Source organism: Macrotis lagotis, chromosome 3 (assembly GCF_037893015.1).
Source record: "Macrotis lagotis isolate mMagLag1 chromosome 3, bilby.v1.9.chrom.fasta, whole genome shotgun sequence".
Taxonomy (NCBI): domain Eukaryota; kingdom Metazoa; phylum Chordata; class Mammalia; order Peramelemorphia; family Peramelidae; genus Macrotis; species Macrotis lagotis.
In genome coordinates, this window is record NC_133660.1 from 116,857,145 (window position 1) to 116,878,446 (window position 21,302).

The following is a 21,302-nucleotide window of genomic DNA, read 5'->3' on the forward strand; positions in this document are numbered from 1 at the left end:
ACATATATGTACATATATATGTATATATATGATAGATAGATAGATATAAATATATATATATGATAGATATATAATCTATCTCTGTGAAAGTCTCTTATTTCTTGGTTATTAACTTTCTATCAGAATTGGGATGTGGGGGATAATGTCTCAGGCTTCAGGTTTTCATTTCATTTCAGATTTACTTTTCTGAGCTCAAACTGGGGGCCTGACCTCAGCTATTCCTCTCCATTTTTGAGCCATGACTAGTGCCCCCAGTAATGGTATCATCGTGAATGTTCTCACTCCCTAAAGTCCCTCCTTCCTTGGCTACAAACTTTAGCTCTGATCAGGAACCAAAACTAGAGACTCTGCTCTCCTGTGGGTACCCACAGCTGCCAGGGCTCCACCCTCTCTGACCCCACTTATTCTCATGTGCTTCTTCCTCCTTTCCATAACTGTGGCCAAGTCTAGTCAGTGCACCTGGGCTCAGTGACCAGCCCTGACCAGTGGAGAGTCCTGAAATCTTTCCCTAATCAGTCATCTGACCCCACACTGTCTGTGAGGTGAAAATTCCTGAAGCTGAGTCTGCCCCAGACCCTACTGCCTCCAGAGCTTGTTACTAGTCTGAAGAGGTAAGGTCTTTCCTAATAGCCTCTCAGATTGTTTTGGATTAGACAAGTTCTTAACTCCAACTTTTAATTACTTCTTCCACTGAAAGTTCACTTTGAGGTGCCATTTTATTTTGGGAGAGCCAAATAATTTTGATCCACTCATTATTTAAAATTAAGTTATTTATTTTCTAATTAGTTTTTTATCCTTCTGTGACACTATTACATGTAATTTTTATTGCTTCATAGTCTGAGAATCGTACATTTATTATTTCTGCTTTTCTGCATTTGTTTATAAGTTTTTATGCCCTAATACATGGTCAATTTTGGTATTAGTGCCATGTACTGCCAAGAAAAAGGTATACTAGAGCCAGGTAATTTTGTGCCTTAAACGTCATTCTTTTCAGAATATATGCATACATACACACACACACACACACACACACACACACACACACACACACACACACGTATTTTTTTTAAAGAGCTGCCTTTGTCAAATATTTTCTTGCTGTGAAGCCAACCTGGTGAGGAGCCACTTTAAGCTTAGCTAGGTTGGTCTTCAGACAAGGATGTAGTCCCATGACTTGGCCTGTGCTCAAAGCTTCTCCAGTTTGGTTGGAGCTGCCAGACTGTGAGTTGCCTTAACCTAACCCTTGAGTCCACATACTGACAAATCATGCAGAGAGGACCTTAGGGGAGAGTATTTCTAATTTGGTGCCTTCACGATATTCTGCCCTAAACTAAAGTGGACAGAGTTCTTGATATTCCCAGGGACCTCTTTCAGCCTTGTGACAGCTTTGCTGCCATTTGCTCAAATTAGGAGACCATGGTTAAACTACCTTCACAAAGCAGATTAGGCACACATCCATGGTTCTCAGGATGGCAGGTGCTACTGCTCTCCCTCCAGCCAAAGTTTTCTAAAAGTACTTGGCAAACAATTCTTCTCTCCAGGAGGGGTCATCTGACCCTACTGAGGACTGGCAAACCTCTTTGCCATCTGGGTTTATTGAAAAGTCTTAGTAATTTTTTTACACATATGTTTTGGGAGATTTGAAACATTTTTGGATGTCTGGGGTGTGAGTGTGTATGTGTTTCTGCCCACGTCCCATTCTTTCTTTTCTTCTTTTTAATAATATTTTATTTTTTCTAGTCTTATATAAAGATAATTTTTAACATTTGTTCTTTAAAAAATTTTGAGTTCCAAATTTTTCTCCCTTTCTCCCTCCCTTCTTCTCTTCTTAAAACGGTAAACAATTTGATATGGCTATATATATATATATATATATATATATATATATATATATATATATACAATCATGCAAAACATATTTCCATATTAAGCACAATTATAAAAGAAAAAAAGACCAAAAGGAAAAAAATCTGCTTTGATTAACAATCAGAGTCCCTCAGTTCTTTCTCTGGAAATGGATAGCATTTTCTGTCTTGAGTCCTTTGGAATTATCTTGAATCATTGATTGTTGAGAGGAGCTAATTCATCCATAATTAATGATCACACAATGTCACCATGATTATGTACAATGTTTTCCTGGTTCTGCTCATTTTATTTTGCACATCAGTTCATGCATTTTTTCCAGTTTTTCTGAAATCTGCCAGGTCCCATTCTTTCTTTTAGGTTCTGTGTAGGAATTGCCACCACCATCATTGATTCCTAAGTATTGAGGATTTCAGTGGAATATAATGGAATGAGTACTGTTTTTAGATTCAGAGGACCTGGATTCAAATCCTGGTTCTCTATGTATTATTTATGTGACTTTAAGCAAGTTATTTCTCTGAGCCTCAATTTTCCTATCCATCTAATCCATCTACCCACCATGAAGTTATCAAAATAATCTTTCCAAGGCACAGGTGTAAGAATTCATTCTTCCTGGTCAAGAAACTTCAATTGCTCCTGATAACATCTAGGATGCAACTTCAGACTCCTCTGTTTGGCTTTTAGAACTCTTTGACATCTGACTCTAGTCTGCTTTTCCAAACTTACTTCATATGATTCTCCTCATGTAGTCTATATTCTAGCCCAACACTGTTCTCCAAAATCAACAGTCTTCTATTTTTGTGCTTTTGTTTGTCTGGAATATACTTCTTACTTCCCTTAGCTTTTTAAAAGCTAAGACTCAGGTGCCATCCATACAGGAAACCTTCCTTATCTCTCAATAGTTATCAATGCTCCCCTCCTTTTTCAAATTTTATTTATTTGTCTGATTATATGTTCAGTTCATTCTGTTATGGTATCCCTCAGATCCCAGCACAGTGGTTTGTCCATAGCAGATATTTATTAAAATATGTTGAATTTAAATAAATTGAATTGAGTTGAATTCAGAGATTAGGCTAGATCAGGGGTTCTCAACCTGAAAAATTAGTAAGGACCAAATCCGGCCTCAGACATTTAATAATCGCCTAGCTGTGTAACTGTGGGCAAGTCATTTAACTCCATTGCCTTGTTTAAAAAAAATTTAGTGAGGACCCCCCCCCAAGAACTTTTCCTATATATGGGTTATAACTATGGCTATTTACCATGTTAGAAATTAAAATAGCTTAGAATTATTATGAAAGTAGTTTTGATCTCATAGACCCAGAGGTATAAGAATAGACTACGCTTTGAGAACCACTGAATTGGATGATATCTTCTATCTTTTTTCCCCCTTTCTAAATCTTGTGATCTCAGATGACTGGATTAGAAAATGTCTATGTTTCTTCTGGCTCTGGTCTCTATGATCCTATTCAAATCTGACTCCATGGTTTTTGATATCTATTGAAAAACACTAGGCATCCACTTCTACATATTTCAAAGTTAAAAGAAAAAAAAAGGTTGAAATTCTTTAGGGGGATAAACTCTTTTCTCTTTTTTTGCCAGAAACTGCATTGGAGAATGAGATTCTTGTCACCAAATGTTTCAAGTTGTATCTATGACTATTTGTCCCTCTTCCAAGGGATACCACCTAGAGTAGTGGCATCAAATTCTAATATAAACAGGCCACTAAACCATACATAAGGGATGTATATTGACTTGGAAAACTGTTGTTTTCAGTTGTATCTGTCTCTTTGTAATTTTATTTTGGGGTTTTCTTAGCAAAGATATTGCAATGGTTTTCCATTTCCTTCTCCAGTTCATTTGAAAGATGAGGAAACTGAGGCAAATGGGGTTAAGTAAACTTGCCCCGGGTTACATGGCTATTAAGTGTTTGAGACTAGATCTGAATGCAGGAAGATGAGTCTTTCTGATGTCAAGCCCAGAACTGTATCCATTGAATCATCTAACTATCCTGTATGAGCATTATCTCTGTTCGATGGTATTTTTATATATTTTATTAAATGTAACCCAGTTCCATTTTAATCAGAACTCTAGGGAATATTAGAGTCCATGTATTTTACCTTCCTGGATCCCTTTTAACTTTGTGTCTATGATTCTATGACTAGTACAGCTAGAAGGAAGTTTATAGCTTATACTGTCCAGTAAATTCAGTGAGAAGGAGACTAAGGTGCCATTTTAACCCTGGTATTCTGACTGTATCCAGAACACTTTCTACTCTGCCTCAAAACTGCCTTTCCAAGAAACAAGAGACTCCACTGGAATCAGATGTTCTGGGTTCAAGCCCAAGATTTCTTACTACCTTCATCTAAACAAGTTGCTTCATTGCTGTGGGCCTCAGTTTCCTCATGTAGATCATGGGAGCATTGGATTAGGACTAGATAATCTCCTCCACCCCTTCCAGGACTTTATGAACTGTATGAACATGTTTACATGGGAGGTTGAAATGAACTCAGCAAAGAGAACTGATGTAATACATTTCCCAGGGGTGAAAATACACTAAGCTTGTTTTTGTTGTTCAGTGTACTCTCTCAGTGTAGGAATAAGTTATCTGTAACTTGGGCTTGATGGCCTCTAAGGACTTTCCAGCTTTCAATCTGTGATCCTGTGATCATTTATTCTAATATGAAACATTAATATTGTTATTTTACTGAAATCAAAGTCATTACATTCTTTTACAAAGTGCTTATTAATATTGTTTTGTTTTTAGAATACCTTCACTTCCAAATATATCCCTCTCATAAAAAAAAAAGAAAAGGAAAAAAAATCAATTTGGCAAAACCAATATACTAACAGTCTAGCAGTATTTTCAATTTTTTTTTTAGGTTTTTGCAAGGCAAATGGGGTTAAGTGGCTTGCCCAAGGCCACACAGCTAGGTAATTATTAAGTATCTGAGACTGGATTTGAACCCAGGTACTCCTGACTCCAAGGACAGTGCTCTATCCACTATGCCACCTAGCCGCCCTCAATTATTTTTTTTATTAAATTTCTTTATCAACAAAAATCTACCTTCTCTGCCTCCCCTTTGAGAAAGAAAAATAACCCCCCATTACAAATATATACATATTTGTAGTCAGATAAAATAAATTCCCTCCTTTATCATGTCCAACCCTCCTCCCCTGTATATTTAATGTTGAACATCCATAGTACTCCACTCTTCCAAGAAGAGCCTAATCATTCCTTGCCTTTCTTTCTTTTTCTTTCTTTCTTTCTTTCTTTCTTTCTTTCTTTCTTTCTTTCTTTCTTTTTCTTTCTTTCTTTTATTAAGTGGTATTTTACTCCAAGGGGATAGAATCCTCAAGTATTTTGACACAACATTTTTTTTCAGAAGTTGTCAGTAACAGAAAAAAATTATATTAGTATAACTGAGAAGCAATATAATGTCATTAGAAAAAGGAGCTGATGTTGTTCAGTCCTATCTGAATCTTGTGACATCATTTAGGGTTTTCTTGGTATAAACCACCTAGAGTGTTTTGTCATTTCCTTCTTCAACTCATTTTACAGATAAGGAAACTGAGATTAAAATGTTAAGTGATTTTCCCAAGGTCACACAGCTAGTAAGTCTGACTATGATTTTCAATGGAAAAGATGAAAAATCTACTTAACTGAAAAGCTGTCAAGTATTCATTTGTATCTGATAGCAAGCACTTACTGAGTGAATCAAAATCTGCCAGGGTTTTGATATAAAAGATCATTTTCTCACACTACAAACCAGTTCTTCTCTCTTAATTTGATCAGTCCTCCCTATGATAGCCGGTAGTCTGCCCCTTTTTAATCGGTGTGTTCATTTTTACCTGACAAGGAAGCACTTTAAAATTTGTTCCTTTCATTATTAAAAAGAACAGAGGCTTTCTTACATGAAATATTCCTCACTTTCAGCTTTGGGTCTTGGCAAACCACTACTAGGGTCAAGCTAATTAGTATTGCATCTGTAGTGGAGCAGGTGGGTGACCTTTTCTGTTGGTTTGCATTTGGCAGTGACTGAGCCCTGAAGTGGCCAGATGTAGAAATGCACCTGTGGGAAAGATCACCAACAGATTCCTATTCAAGACCTTTTCAAAACAACTTTCTGAGACCATTTCCTAACATCATATTACACACAAAACACTCCCTGCAGAAGATGCTGGAGGGGAGACAAGGACAATGAAGACTCAGTTCCCATCCATTCAGCTTCATTCTTTCATCTGTAGTATTCCCATCCCTTCCCCTGCCCTGTGTCGAATGGATGATGCTCAACATTTGTAGAGGAAGGAATTCAATAAGGTGGAACAAAAGTATCCCGCAAACCTTTGATAAGAGAACATGCCATGATGTCCACCATCATTAAAAAAAAAAACACCCAACACCCTATAATTACTTTGTCAGTTATAGAAGAACTAGGCTTGATATGTTTCAATGCACATTAGCCCACATTCAATTCAAGCCCTGATGAGAGTGGCAGTTTTCACATTTATGGAGCTGAGTGGGAGGCTTAGCTTTTGTCCTTACTGTTCATTAATTACTGTAATTTTATACTGCTTTCCTTTCATTTAAAAAACATCATAAACTTCTAGAACTTGAGAGTACAGGATAGGAAGAGAAAGCTTCCTCAACATTTAACATATACATTTAACAGGGAGGTAGCTTAGCGTAATAATAACTTACATTTATTTAGCTCTTTGAGACTTGTCATGTATTTTACATTCATTATCTCATTTAAGTCTCACAATCCTGTGAGACAAGTATTACAGGTATTATCACCATCTTATAGATGAAGAGCTGAGGATTTTCTAGCAGTTTAATTGTCTTGCCCAGAATCCCAAAGCCTAGGAATGATGAGGCAGAATTTGAACCCAGGTCTTCCAAATTTCAAGTCAGCCATTTAATCAACAAGTATTCATTAAGGCATTTATTTTGTGCTAGGCATTGTGCTAAATATACAAATCTAATAAAGGAAATAATCTTTACTAGGAAGGAGCTTGTATCCTCATGTGTATTTTGAGTGTGTATATATATGTGTGTGTGTGTGTGTGTGTGTGTGTGTGTGTGTGTGTGTGTGTGTAATATGGTCTTTCTCCTTCCCTAGATGATTTTCCAGACTCTTCCAGAACTTGCTTCCATGATTTCTCCTTATTTCCCTTCTAGGAAGAAGAAAAGATAGATTTTTGTTCATAAAAAATAAAATTCAATGAAAAAACATTGACTATGTTGTCAGATTCTTGCTATGTTGGTTAGTTTGTTAAATTGATATTTCCCTCTTTCTTTTCATAATTTTTTTAAAAATTTTATTTATGGCAATGGGGTTAAGAATGATTTGCCCAAGGTCACACAGTTAGGCAATTATTAAATGTCTGAGGCCGCATTTGAACTCAGGTCCTCCTTACTCCAGGGTCAGTGCTCTATCCACTGCACCACCTAGCTTCCCCTCATAATTTTTTCAATAAGGGAATCTTTTCTATAGAAGAGAATAGGGGAAGAGAAAGGGATTATACACAAGAGATAGAGTTTTAATGAAGTTTAATGTGTCGCTATTAAAGTTTAGAATTGCATTGAGATGTTTGGGACATTGTATTTAAGTATGGACAAAATAAATATAAAGTCCAATTTGCTAAACTCTGTGACATATTCTGGCATTGATAGAGGGCCAGTTTTGAATTCAAGACCTGGGTTCAAATAATTGAATTAGAAATCTGCATCAGGGGCAGCTAGGTGGTGCAGTGGATAGAGCACTGGCCCTGGAGTAAGGAGTACCTGAGTTCAAATCCAACCTCAGACATTTAATAATTACCTAGCTGTGTGACCTTGGGCAAGCCACTTAACTCCATTTGCCTTACAAAAAAAAAAACTGCATCAGAAGAGAAAGTTTCTAGACCAAAAGTTCCCAATATTGCTGAAATCTAGGGTCTGGAACAAAACCAAAACCAAATCTAATAATGCTCCCACCATTATATTTATATGGCAATAATAACAGGACAAATTTACATATTAATTTCTTGTACTAAGTCCTATTCTGATTCCCCATTAAGGTAAGGAAAACAGTGCTACAGTTCTCTGAGTCTGAGAATCAAAGTTCAAATTCCACTTCTAATATTCCCTATCTATGTGACCTTGGGTAAGTCACATAACAGATTTTAGCCTCAATATACTCATCTACAGACATGTATGGAAAAGATCTACATGAATTGATATAATGAAGTAATAAAGTCAAGTAAACTGTATATGCAGTAACTGCAATAATGTAAAAGGAAAGAACAACCATACAAAAACAATCTAAAGTTAATATAATAAAATTATGAAGATTTAAGTAGAACTTGAATGAAGAGATACCCCCCCCACCCCACCCCCCGTGTAAGTGGAGGTGAGAAGTACAGTTTTATACATTGCATATATGTTTGGACTTTTTAAATGTGTTGTTTGGTGGAACTGATTTTTCTCCCCTCTCTAAAAATACTATTTGTATATGGGATGGTTCTTTGGAACGGGAAAGGGGAGGGATTGCAGGAATAACTTTGATGATAAACCAGACAGAAAATAACAATAAAAACCTACTTAAAATTTTAAAAGGCAAAAATATACCCAAAATAAAACTTGGTGAAAAAAAATTACTTTTCATTGTAATTCACTTAGATAATTTATCTGTTTTTCTAAGAGTAACAAGATAGTTCTTATTCTAAAGCTTCAGAATCAAATTTTAATAAGCTCATGGTAAAGGTTGTATCACATGCAGAATGTCAGAGCTGGAAAGACCCTTGGAGCCTCTCTAGCTTGACCCCATCATTTTGCAGTCAACTGAAGGTGAAGAGGGAGAAGGAGTGATCCTCAATGCAGTAAGACATGTTTTCTGGTACTATTGTCAGGAGCAATTACTCTTCATAGACATTCTCTGTCCTTTAACCTTATGCTCTATACAGTGACACATAGTAGCTACAATTTAGATTGATTGGCCAAATTGGATAGATGGCCATAATAAAAGCATTAAGAGGAAAAAGAGCAATACTTCTCAAGGTAACAATAATGCTAAAGGGTTTAATTTTGTCTAGGCTGCAATTTACCCATATTAAGATAAATTTTTAGTTTGTGGACTAGGGTAGAGAGGTAGACTTCTGGTGCATTGTGTATGGTTGTCCTTTCCTTTTACATTATTGTAGTTACTGTATATATTATTTGCTTTACTTTGTTTACTTTACTACATTAATTTATGTAGATCTTTTTCATACATATTCATCCTGCATATCATTTTTTTATTTTTAGCGGCATCTACTTTGTTTCCAATTTTTAGTTATAACAAAAAGTGTTACTATAAACATTTTGAAATATATGAGGACTTTCTTCTTATTGATGACTTCTTTGGGTTATATATTGTGACCCAGTAATGGAGCCTCTGGTTTGATTTTAGTTACTTTATTAGCCTAATTCCAAATTGCTTTCAATTGGTTGTACCATTTCATCACTCCACCAGCAATGAATTATTGTGCCTATACTTCTGCAAAACCTCCAACAGTGACATTTTTGCCAATTTGTAAGATGTGAGGTAAAATCTTAGATTGTTATGATTTATTTTTTCTTATTATATATGGTTTGGGACATTCTTTCATATAGTTATAAATACTTTGCAACTCTTTTGTTTATATCTTTTGATTATTTATCTATTAGGGAATGGCTATTCTATATAAGGTTTGTGTGTGTAGGGGAATGGCTATTAGTTATATGCTAATGTGTGAGCTTCACAGGATGTGTGTGTGTTTATGTGTATATCTTGATACCAAACCTTTATAAGAAAAATTTGATTACAAAGATTTTCCATTTAACCACCTCCCTTCTTATTCTAGATGCATTAATATTGTCTGTGTAGAAGTTTTTCAGTTTCAAGTCATCCAAGTTATTTATTCTATCATTTGTAATTTCCTCCATCATTTATTTAAGAATACATATCCAAGGCATAAATATAAAGGTATAGGATTCATTTCTCTTCTAATTTTTTATAGTGTGATCTTTAACATTAAGGTCACATTCATTTGGAATGCATAGGTCTTGTAAGGTGTGGAGTTTAAACTTTTTTTTTTTTGCATGGCAATGGGATTAAGCAACTTGCCCAAAGTCACAGTTAGGTAATTACTTAATGTCTGAGGTCAATTTTGAACTCAGGTTCTCCTAACTCCAAGGCCGATATTCTATCCACTGTGCCACCTAGTTGCCCTGGTTTTAAAATTAATTTCTGCCAAACTGTTTTTTTTAGTTCTCCCAGCAGTTTTTAATCAAATCTCTCTCTCTCTCTCTCTCTCTCTCTCTCTCTCTCTCTCTCTCTCTCTCTCTCTCTCTCTCTCTCTCTCTCTCTCCCTCTCCCCCTCCCCCTCCCTCTCCCACTCCCTCTCCCTCTCCCTCTCCCTCCTTCCCCTTTCTCTATTTTTCCTTACAGAATGAGGAAGCAGTGGGTTGATAATGTGCACATCTATACCTGCCCAGATGTATAGTACAGAATAGCAGTAGTATTAGATGTTCTGATGGTAGAAAGTCATCCTTGGCTCATCTCTATTCTCTTATTTCTATTTTGCCTCTTCATTTGAAATCACCATGGTAACAGTCTTTCTTGAAGTTATTTCTCTCATATTCTTCCATATGGTGTCTAGGTCTGGTATAAATTCTATCATGCCCTCTCCCTCCCTTCCTACTCTTGGTCCATTTGATGAATTAAATCAAAAAAATGAACACAACTACTTTGATGGATTTGTGATCTCATCTATCCTTTTCATCCCAAAGTGCAGATAGCAGCTTATCCAGCCTTTTCATACAATTCATATCCATGTGTTCCAGTAAATCCTTCATGGGAGTTCATCCAATATGGCAGAGGCCTTCCTTTAGCTCTCTCAACATTGAATGCATGACAATGGGTTGTCCATCTCCTTCCTTGATCAGCATATTTTTTTTTTGCAATCTGACTAGCTACCATGTAACATAGGGGAGGGTATGCAAAAGCAATCTAAAACATGGTCTTTGCCCACCAGTAAATCTGCATTATAGATGGCAACATGTATGTTAAAAAATTAGCCAGCAACAGCTGAATGCTGAAGTTTGTCTTTATGTGAGTTAAGGAAAGAGAGAGGTCAGTGAGACAAGGTGGGGCTTCAGAGAGGAGGTGGAGTTTAAACCAGATACTGAAAGATGGATAGGACAAAGAAGTAGGGAGGAAGAGTCAGGGTATTTCCTGACAGGGGATAGTTATGAAAAAGGAATGGAGGTAAGGATATAATAATAAAAGATAGTTCTCACACTCTCTCTTTCCAAAGTACAATCCAGAACTAGATTTTCTGAATTCACACAATTTGAATGTTTGCTATGAAACAGGAAAGCCTGATAGATTTGGTATCAGAAAAATTAGATTTTAAACCCAGCTCTGCCATCTATTATCTATAAAATCTCAATTGGTCTTAGTTTCTTCATCTGTATAATGACAAGACAGGATTAGATAACCTCTGCTATCCCTACTAGTTCTCATCTATGAGCCTTTGAATCTATGAAGTCTCTCTCAACTGTCATATTGCATTATGGTATCAATGAAAACTGTTTATTTTAACAAAGATCAGGGACTGGGAAAGGAGACATTTGGTTTCATTATTTTATTGTTATAGAAAGACAAAATAAAGTCATTTTATATTTCATATATATATATATATATACACTGGCAGGAATTAAACTCACAGATTGCATTGAAATTTAATAATATGTAGGTTTAAACAGTCCATGGCAAATTATAAAGGACTGACTGAAGTATGACATGGTAAAAAAAAATTCATTAAGTACGAGATTAGAATCATAACTTATAGCTCACATTAATTGGTACTTCCAGAAACCTTAGGTGTAGTTTATCGAGGTCTGATAACTTAAATCCTCTGTCTTCACCACAAAAATCATTTTATGTTTAGGAAAAACTAAATGGAATCTAAAAATGGAATTTGAAATAGTGTCTCCCCACCATTGCATGAAAGAAAATTTTGTATCCAATGTTTTAGACGCAACTGCTAGTAACAACCGATACTCATTTCTATTAAGCTAATTCTAAACATCTACTTAGAGAGATCCAGGGGGCAGCTAGGTGGCACAGTGGATAGAGCACCAGCCCTGGAGTCAGGAGGACCTGAGTTCAAATGTGATCTCAGACACTTGATAATTACCTAGCTGTGTGACCTTGGGCAAGTCACTTAACTCCACTGCCTTGCAAAAATCAAGAGAGAGAGAGAGAGAGAGAGAGAGAGAGAGAGAGAGAGATCCAAAAATAGGCTCTAAAAATCTGCCTAACATGGCCATTTTGGAGTTACAGTTTATAGTTTCAAATAGAATTTCACCCTTACGATTGAATGACAGTTTAGAGTTTAGTTAACAATTCAGTTCACAATTGGCTTCATCAAACAGAACAATAGTCCTCACCTTTCAGCACATTTTAGAGAACTATTTTCCTAAAACTCTAATTTCCCTTTGATCACTCTTTTTAAGCAGTTTCCTTTCTATTGGTCAAAGATATATATATGAGATGGTTCCATTAAATAAACTAATTAAGAATTTCTTCCTTCTCATAGTCTGATCATTACCCTAATCACTTCAGGAGAATCTTTTATGGGCTCTTCAGGAAAAAAGAAGCTAATAGATATTCAGTCTTTTTCATTTTTCAGTCACTTCTGACTCTTTGTGACCCCATTTGGAGTTTTCCTGACAAAGATATTGAATGGTTTACCATTTCCTTCTCCAGCTCATTTTACAAATAAAGAAACTGAGACCAACAGAGTTAAATAATTTATATGCCCAGGGTCACATAGTATATATCTGAGGTCAGTTTTAAACTCAGGAAAATGAGTCTTTCTGACTCTAGGCCTAGTAATTCTATCCACTATGCCACCTAGCTGCCCTTGAAGACAGGGCTAGGGGTGAGTTAGAAACTAGATAAATCTTTGATAAGAATAAGGACATTTTTCCTGAATTGATCATTAGAAAATGATCAATAAGGGTTTTTTTTTTTAATTGAGCTTAACTTAGAGGCCTCAGATGAGGATTCTGAGAAGCATGCTTTTTTAATATTTTCAAAAGAGAGACCTGGGTCTTTAGCCTGCTTCTACAACTGGATAGCTTCAGGTAAAGTCTATGTGATCCCTTGTATGGTCCTGTAATCTCAAGTGTAGATTGTCAGCTACATTGTAGGAAAGGGTCCTGGTCTGAATGGATTGAATTAGTTAGTATCAAATGTCCCTTCTAACTTTGAGGTCCTATGCTTCTTCACATGGTCAGGATTCCTGTTTAGAGACAGTGAGTAGACTGATTAGTGATTGGCTGACATTTTTTTTAGAAGCAATAAATAATTATATAGGTAGACCAGGTTAGACAGGACCTTGAGTATCAAGCTAAGAAGGTTATATTTTACTCCAGATCATAGGGAGGGAACATCTGAAGTTTTTTGATTAAGATGACTACTTAGCTATTGGCAGAAATGGGGAAGTAGCATTTTAGGAAACTCAATTTGGAAGCCTTGTAAAGGATAGATGACAAAAGAGACAGACTGCAAGCAGAGGGATCCATTGGAAGACCATCAATTTAGTCTATACATAATTTGATAAGACCTTGAAATAAGTAATGACAGTGAGAATAGGAAAAATTAGACCAAATGGAGAAACATTACCAAGAAAGAATAAACAAAACCAATTAACATTTGAGTCAAAGGAATCAGTGGAGGCAAAGATGAAACCAGACTATGACTTCTTATATGTGCCATATGGTCTCTCACCTCTGTTTTTTTTTGAACTCCAATCTATACTTTAGAGCCCATTTCAAATGCTGCTTCCTCCATTATTCCTGATCCTTTCTTTTGGTAATAGCATTCCTCCAGGTGGGGCTTCACATTGTGTTTCTATTGCACTTATCCAGTATTGTTGGGCATTATAATGAGCTGAATTTGTGTCCCAACCCCCTTCTAAACTGAACATTCCATGAAGACAGGGAATGGGTCTTAGCTTCACTTTATATCCCACATGGATCTGTCAGCAGAGGAAACTCCCCGTATAGAGTCCTACAAGTCTATGACTTATTATACTAAGAAGTCCTTTGTTGCCTGAAGTACAGAGAGTTAAAGTGTTTGGTCCAGGGACAAGTTAAGTGACATAGTTAATGTCCGTCAACCCAGGATTTGTACCAGATCTTCATAAGTTCAAATCCAGGCCATAGGTTCTGGTCCCTGGAGACCAGTCTTCCTCAAATGTATATGGGCCAGGGCTGCTAGATGGTGCAGTGGCTAGAACACAGACCCTAGCATCAGGAAGACCTGCCTCAGATGCTTGATACTACTTACCAGTTATGTAACCTTGGACAAGTCACTTAACCCCATTGCCCAACCAAAAATCAAAATGTATAGAGGCCGGTTGAAACTTACTGGATATTTTGTCAATAAATAAATAAATAAATATGATCCCTAGCTTAAATCCTATCTAATTTTAGTGTAAAATAGATAAAGATGGGGGGAAACAATGGATTACGTAAGGCAGAGGGATCCACTCCATTCTTGTTAGTAGATGTAATTTGCAAATTCTTGCACTGTGACCTTTCTTCTGAGTCAATGCATTTATTTGGATTTAAATAAGCCTTTGCTTCAAAGAATGCAATTTAGAGAGTGCCAGAATGCTTTCTGTCCTAATTGCATGCATCCATTTTCCCATTCTGAGGTGTCAGGCTTGTGGGATGCATTAGCTACTTGTTTTCTACTACGAAAGTCAAGACATTATATACCTCATTTATAAAACACTCACAGAATGCTAGGAAAGACCCTCTGTCCAACATTCTGAGCAACCTTCGCAGCCGAGCTACACCTCCCAACAGATTACAGGTCTCACAGTTTTTCTTGGAAGAACAAAGTCTTCCTTTTCTGAAGAAATCCTCTTAAGATAGTTCCCATGTTTAAAATAGATGATCTTTAACAGGACTAACATGGAAATGTTTAACATAGGTGTACATGTGCAAGTTATATCAGATTACCATTTGTCAAGGGGGGGAAGGAGAAAAATGTGGAATTCAAAATCTTACAAAAAGATAAATGTTGAAAACTATCTTTACATGTAATTCAAAAAAATTTAAACACAAACTAGGTGATTATCTAGGCGTTTCACTTTACAAAGTTCTTTACACAGCTTTTGATTTTTCAGTGTTATCTGAGAAATTGGAATATTAACACCATTATACTGATGTGGAAACTGAGGGTCAGGGAAGATAAGTGACAGACATGCCATGATCACAAATATCTGTGTGTGTGTGTGTGTGTGTGTGTGTGTGTGTGTGTGTGTGTGTGTGTTCACATATTCCTGCAAGAATATATCATTTTAGGGGCGGCTAGGTGGCGCTGTGGATAAAGCACTGGCCCTTGGAGTCAGGAGTACCTGGGTTCAAATCCGGTCTCAGACACTTAATAATTACCTAGCCTTGGCCAAGCCACTTAACCCCGTGTGCCTTGCAAAGACCAAAAAAAAAAAGAATATATCATCTTTATTAAGGGAAGCCTGGAGGGATTTGCATAAACTGATGCTGAGCGAGATGAGCAGAACCAGAAAAACACTGTACACCCTAAAAGCAACATGGGGGTAATGATCAACCTTGATGGACTTGCTCATTCCATCAGTGCAACAATCAGGGACAATTTGGGGCTGTCTGCAATGGAGAATACCATCTGTATCCAGAGAAAGAACTGTGGAGTTTGAACAAAGTTCAAGGACTATTCCCTTTAATTTAGAGGGAAACCTGATATCTTACTGTCTCATCTTGCTATCTCTTATACTTTATGTTTCTTCCTTAAGGATATGATTTCTCTCTCATCACACTCAATTTGGATCAATGTACAACATGGAAACAATGTAAAGAATGACAAATTGCTTTTTGTGGGGGTGGGGGAGGGAAGTAAGATTAGGGGAAAAATTGTAAAACTCAAAATAAATAAAATCTTTAATTAAAAAAAAAGAATATATCATCTTTTCTAAGTAATAAGAAGGATCTGGACCAGCATAGACTTTTGAGCTTTGGAGGGTTTTGCTCATCCCCTGAAGCAAGGAAATATGGCATGATTTGTCATCAGCATGGGACTAAAAGAGGATCCTGTGCAAAGGAGGAAAGAATACAGGGAGCTGGTGAGAGGTGGTGGCTCACACATTCAAAAAGGAGAGATAGCAACCAGAGTACAATGTAGTTGAGAAATATTTAACTAATACAGTTAAATAGGGGCAGCTAGGTGACCCTGGAGATAGGAAGACCTGAGTTCAAATTCCACCTCAGACATTTAATTACCTAGTTGTGTGACCCTGGGCAAATCACTTAACTCCATTGCCTTGCAAGAACAAATAACCACAAAAAAACCCAGCTAAATAGATAACATGACATTTTAAAACTAAGTCAAAATGCAGCCACAAGGATTTATATGTTTGGATTAGTGGACCCATTCCTATGTGAGATTGATGCCAAAAAGTTTCTCACAGAAAACTACTCCACTTCACAATAACTCACAAGTTGCAACCTTTCCAATGTCTACTTCCACAGCAAACTTCAGGTCTTCTTTCAGATAGAGTCATTTTTATGGAATATACATCTATAGATTCTAGTGCAGTTGGAGTTGTGGACAGAAGAAGGCTGATTCCCCCTTCCCCTTTCTCCCTTTTCTCTCTTGCCTTATCTCCATTTCCTTTTTTAGCCCCCCTTCCCTCTTCTCCCTTCCCATTCTCTCTCTCTCTCTCTCTCTCTCTCTCTCTCTCTCTCTCTCTCTCTCTCTCTCTCTCTCTCTCTCTGTCTTCCCCACCCCACACTACAGTGAGTCTAAGGTTGCATCCCACTGAGACCAGCCACTAGCACACATCAGTTTTACTTTGCCAGTCACTGTGCCATATGGAAACTATGGCACAGACTGAGCTGTAAGTAACTTGAGACTATAGACATAGCCACTATTTATTATAGTACTTATAAGGAGAAATTCTTAATACTTAAAATGTATAGAACTGTGATCTGGTTTTTATTAGGCTCCTATCTTTTTTTTTAAAGTTTTCCTAGAGTGCTGTTCCCCAATCTCATCCCTTCCTCCATTTGTCAGCCCCACCCCAGTTTTCCCCTGTGTTATTTTGTTTTATTGAAGGATTTTACATGCTTTAGTGATTTTTAGGGACACAGATAAAAAGTTATAGCAAAACTGACTGTAGTTCCTTCCCTGGGGAGATGAGAAAAAAGCCTCCAAATCCTTGAAATCTACACAGATCCCATCCATCCTCCCCCTAACCCAGTTCCCTACATTGGTGGTGTTATGCAAGGATCAGCTTAAATCCCTGTTTGGCTTCATATTCCTCTACCTCTGGTAATGCCTTTCTTCTCTGACCTGCTACCTTTCTTATAGATCATACCACACAATTTTAGTACTTGATCTTTTCCCTGTTTCATATCTGTCTTATATTTCCAACTAAATTATAAACTCCTAGAAATATTATATTTATTTTGGTGTATTATATGAGCAGCTAGGTGGTAAAGAATAAGGCACCAGACCTGGAGTCAGTAAGATTCATCTTCCTGAGTTCAAATAGGACCCCAGGCACTTATTAGCCTTGTGACCCTAAGCAAGTCACTTAATCCTATTTACCTCAGTTTCCTCATCTATAAAATGAACCAAAGGCAAATTCTTCCAGTTTCTCTGACAAAAAAAAACCCTAAATAGGATCAAGAAGGGTCAGAAACAACTAAAACAACTCAACAAGAACTTATAAGCACTTAATGAATACTGGTTGATTGGTTGATTCATACAGTGATACATCCATTATTATATATATATATTTTTCCATTTAGGCTCATGATCCTTTCACATCATAACTGTTGAATATCAAAACTGATATGCCAATGCTAAATTGAACAATTCATCTTTATTTCTTACATTGTTTAAGCTATTGTTATTTTGTGGCACATCATACTTGTTGCTGACCCTCAGTGATTTTTTGCAGTATTGGAGATTAGTACACCCTTACTGTTAGATTTTCTACAGTGCTCACTCAGCCTAGCTCAACATAGCCACCTAGGTGGTATAGAAGATGGACCACTATGTCTGAAATCAGAGAGATCCACATTTAAATTTGACTTTATATATTTGCTAGCTAGATAACCTTGATCAAGTCACCTAACTTCTCTTTTCTCAACTGTAACAAGGTGGTAAGAGGCCATTGGTCCTCTTTGAAAACAAAGGAGGAACAACAACCAAAAAAAGTGGTGGCAATAACAGTACTTCCTCCCAGGAGTTTTGGAAGGATCAAATGAGATAACATTTGCTTTTGTGGCTTCTTAAAATAATTTATTTACTTATTTTTCCAATTACATGTCTTGATAGTTTTCAACAATCACTTTTGGTAAGATTTTAAGTTTCACATTTTTCTCCTTCCCTCTTTCCCTTCCCTCCCTCTCCCTGACAGATAGGTTATACGTGTATAATTATGTTAAACATAATGAGATAACATTTGTAAAGGACCTGGAACATACAAGGCATTTAATAGATGCTTTTTTTTCCTTTCTTCCATAGCCAAGAGCCATTCTATTCCACCCCTGGCCCAGAGCTCCAATTCAACAGAGCCTTAACTTGTCGACAATGTGCTTGGGGTAGGGTCTCATGACCACAGATTTAGATTCAGAGTTTAAAGTTCACCTTGTATAACATTCATTTTGCATATGAAAAAACAAAGAACTAGAGATGTGCCAGAGTCAGGTTTTTGGGCCTATATCCTCTGACACCAAGTCAAACACTTTGTCTGTTGCTCCACACTGTCTTTTCAATAGTGGCTCAGAGGACACTTTTTTCACACAGGTGCACACCTATCTGCAGAGTCCCAGCCCTCACTACTTTAAGGGTTCGAGAAATGGAAATCCCTGGGAAAGAGGCCTCACAATGACTAGATCCCATAGCAAGATGCAGAATCAAGTACAAGGTAAACAACCCCATCTGCCCCATGCTACTTAGAGCTATGCCCAGCAGGGGGAGTGCCAGGCTAACAATTTTCCACTGACTGAACTGGTCCAAGACATCAGGAGAACACCTGGCTTGATATGCAAGCTAAGCAATGGTTTTCTTAAAAAAGGCAGAATTCATTCTTTACACAGTCTCAATGCTGTATCAAAAGACATGTTAGTATGTTCACAATATTAGTGGATCTTTTTTTTAAACACAAAATAACTAGAATACAGAAGAGAATTAAGCCCAAAATATGTTTTTAAGCTAAAAATGTTTAATAAAAACCATTGATAATATGAATCAATCACTAAGATTTAGAGAACTAATTGTAGGAGAAGAATCAAAGGAGTCACATTTCCCCTTTTCTCCTCTTAATTATTAAATCAGGTGAGATTGAGCTATTTGACTTCTGAATTCTCTTTGAATTCTATTATTTAGGGGTCCTGTAATTTGTTACTTTTTTCTTTTCTTTTCTCTTCTATTTTTTTCTTACAGAAATAATAACCCAAAAGGTGATTTAGCATGAAAGAGTTAAGGTGTCTTCTCAGTTCCTCACTTAATCCCAGAGACCACACAGACCGGGGAGAATCCAGCTCATTGTACTATCTCAGGAAGGGAGCATTATAAATAGAGTCTTTGGGGCTGTATAATCTTGCATGTGTTTGAATAATTAAAACTTATAGATCCTTCCCCCAAGAAGTCCTTTCTTCCTGACACACTGCACACTTTTGATGATGTGAAGCTAAAGTCCATTCACATACTTTGGGAAACAACCACCCTGCCTGTGAACCTGCCAGCTCCTAACAAGAATGCCAGTGTGCAAAGCTCATCACTCTCGGCCTGGTTCCATGAAGTAATAGGGACACTTTTGTCCCAGGAGACAAGACTCACAGAGGGGTTACTCTGAGGATGTGGAATTGGACTATGCTCTTGGCAGATAAATTGGAAAATTGGCTTCCTCATTATGAAACCTGATGGCATCCTGGTCATCTCCAAGCATTTCAGATCATATTCTCTTCTAGGACATTGCCCATTCCAAATACACCCACATACAGGTAATATTTGTTTAAAACAAACAAACCATTAAGATTTCTAAGACATTTTTAAATTCTTCTGCTTTTCAAAGTCCTTTTTAAAATGTAACCTTATACTCATATTACATATAAACATACTAGTATTGTTGAGAATGAGGTGTTGGATTTAAGTTGATTGGTTGATTGGTTCTAGGCACCAACCCATTGAAACAAATACTGCCACTTTTTAGTTGGGTGCCCCTTTGGCAAGTCACTTAACCTTGTATGCCTCAGTTGCCTCATCAGTAAAATAAGCTGAGGAAGGAAATGGAAAATCACTCCAATATCTTTGCTAACAAACCCTAAATGAGATCACAAAGAATTCTGTGGGGAAACAGTATTACATAGATAAAGAAATATTAAAGATGGTAATTTGAGGAAAGAGCAAGAACAAATAGGAGTTAAAGAAAACTTTCCATTCCTGAGGTGGCAAACCCAAGACAGGTTCTCGACTAGTCAAGAGTGACCTAGAGATCTTGACCTAATGCAACTGAGTTTACACAATTAGGTAATTGAATACTAACCCATACACCCCCTGTGAGGATTGGGGTTCATTAGCATATCATGCATGGTATGATGTGGGGGAGAATCTATTAGGGGCATGTCACGGAATGGGTGGACCTCTTAGGTTGTAACTCAAATTGAGAGCCTATGAACATCCAAAAGGGATGTTACCACCTCCTGCCTTACTCAAGGTGAGGTACCTATATCCTACAGGATTCATGAATAAAAATCTACAGTTTTCTTCTAGCAGGTTTTCCTTTCATTCATTTATAACAATAAGGAAAAATAATCAAAAATAATCAATATTATTCCTTATTCAGTTTTATAATTTATAATTTTCATCATCAGGTGGCCAGAGGATCTGTCAGATCAAAATCATTTCTTCATCAAAAACAAACTTCTCAAAAGCAGCCCTCTAACCCCACCCCTGGGAACTGGGAGGAGGCTGAGCTACTTGGTCTGAATTAGACAAGCAGCTTTCAGCAGCTTCTTCCCAAGGACTGGGGAAGATTTTAGGACCTTTCTCAGAGAAAGTCCCCAGAAACCTGTTAAATGCCCCACAAAAACTTCCTAGATATTGAGAATTGAAAAGATCTTTGATACTTTTCCCAAAGGATGTTATCATTATTTGTTTTAAAGCAAAATATACTCAATTAAATAGTTTTTAAACACTACCAGACTCCCAAATAGCTTAATTCATCATTTCACAAAATCTACAGAGGTTAATTTAGTAAGGGTGTCATTGCATCACCCTCTAGAAATTATTTTTTAGTTAACATTTTATATACAATAGTTTCCAAAAACTCAATTAGAAGAAATATAAAAAAGAAAAAGAAAAAGAAAA

The 21,302-nt window shown here is 36.8% G+C and overlaps 1 long non-coding RNA gene across 1 annotated transcript; it reads left to right on the forward strand.

Moving 5' to 3' along the window:
* Positions 1 to 450: 450 nt before the first annotated feature.
* Positions 451 to 20,847, forward strand: LOC141516216 (uncharacterized). The gene is made up of 3 exons (XR_012476637.1): positions 451 to 611; positions 18,738 to 18,858; positions 19,377 to 20,847. It is a non-coding gene; the product is annotated as an uncharacterized LOC141516216 (long non-coding RNA).
* The last annotated feature ends 455 nt before the right edge of the window (positions 20,848 to 21,302 follow it).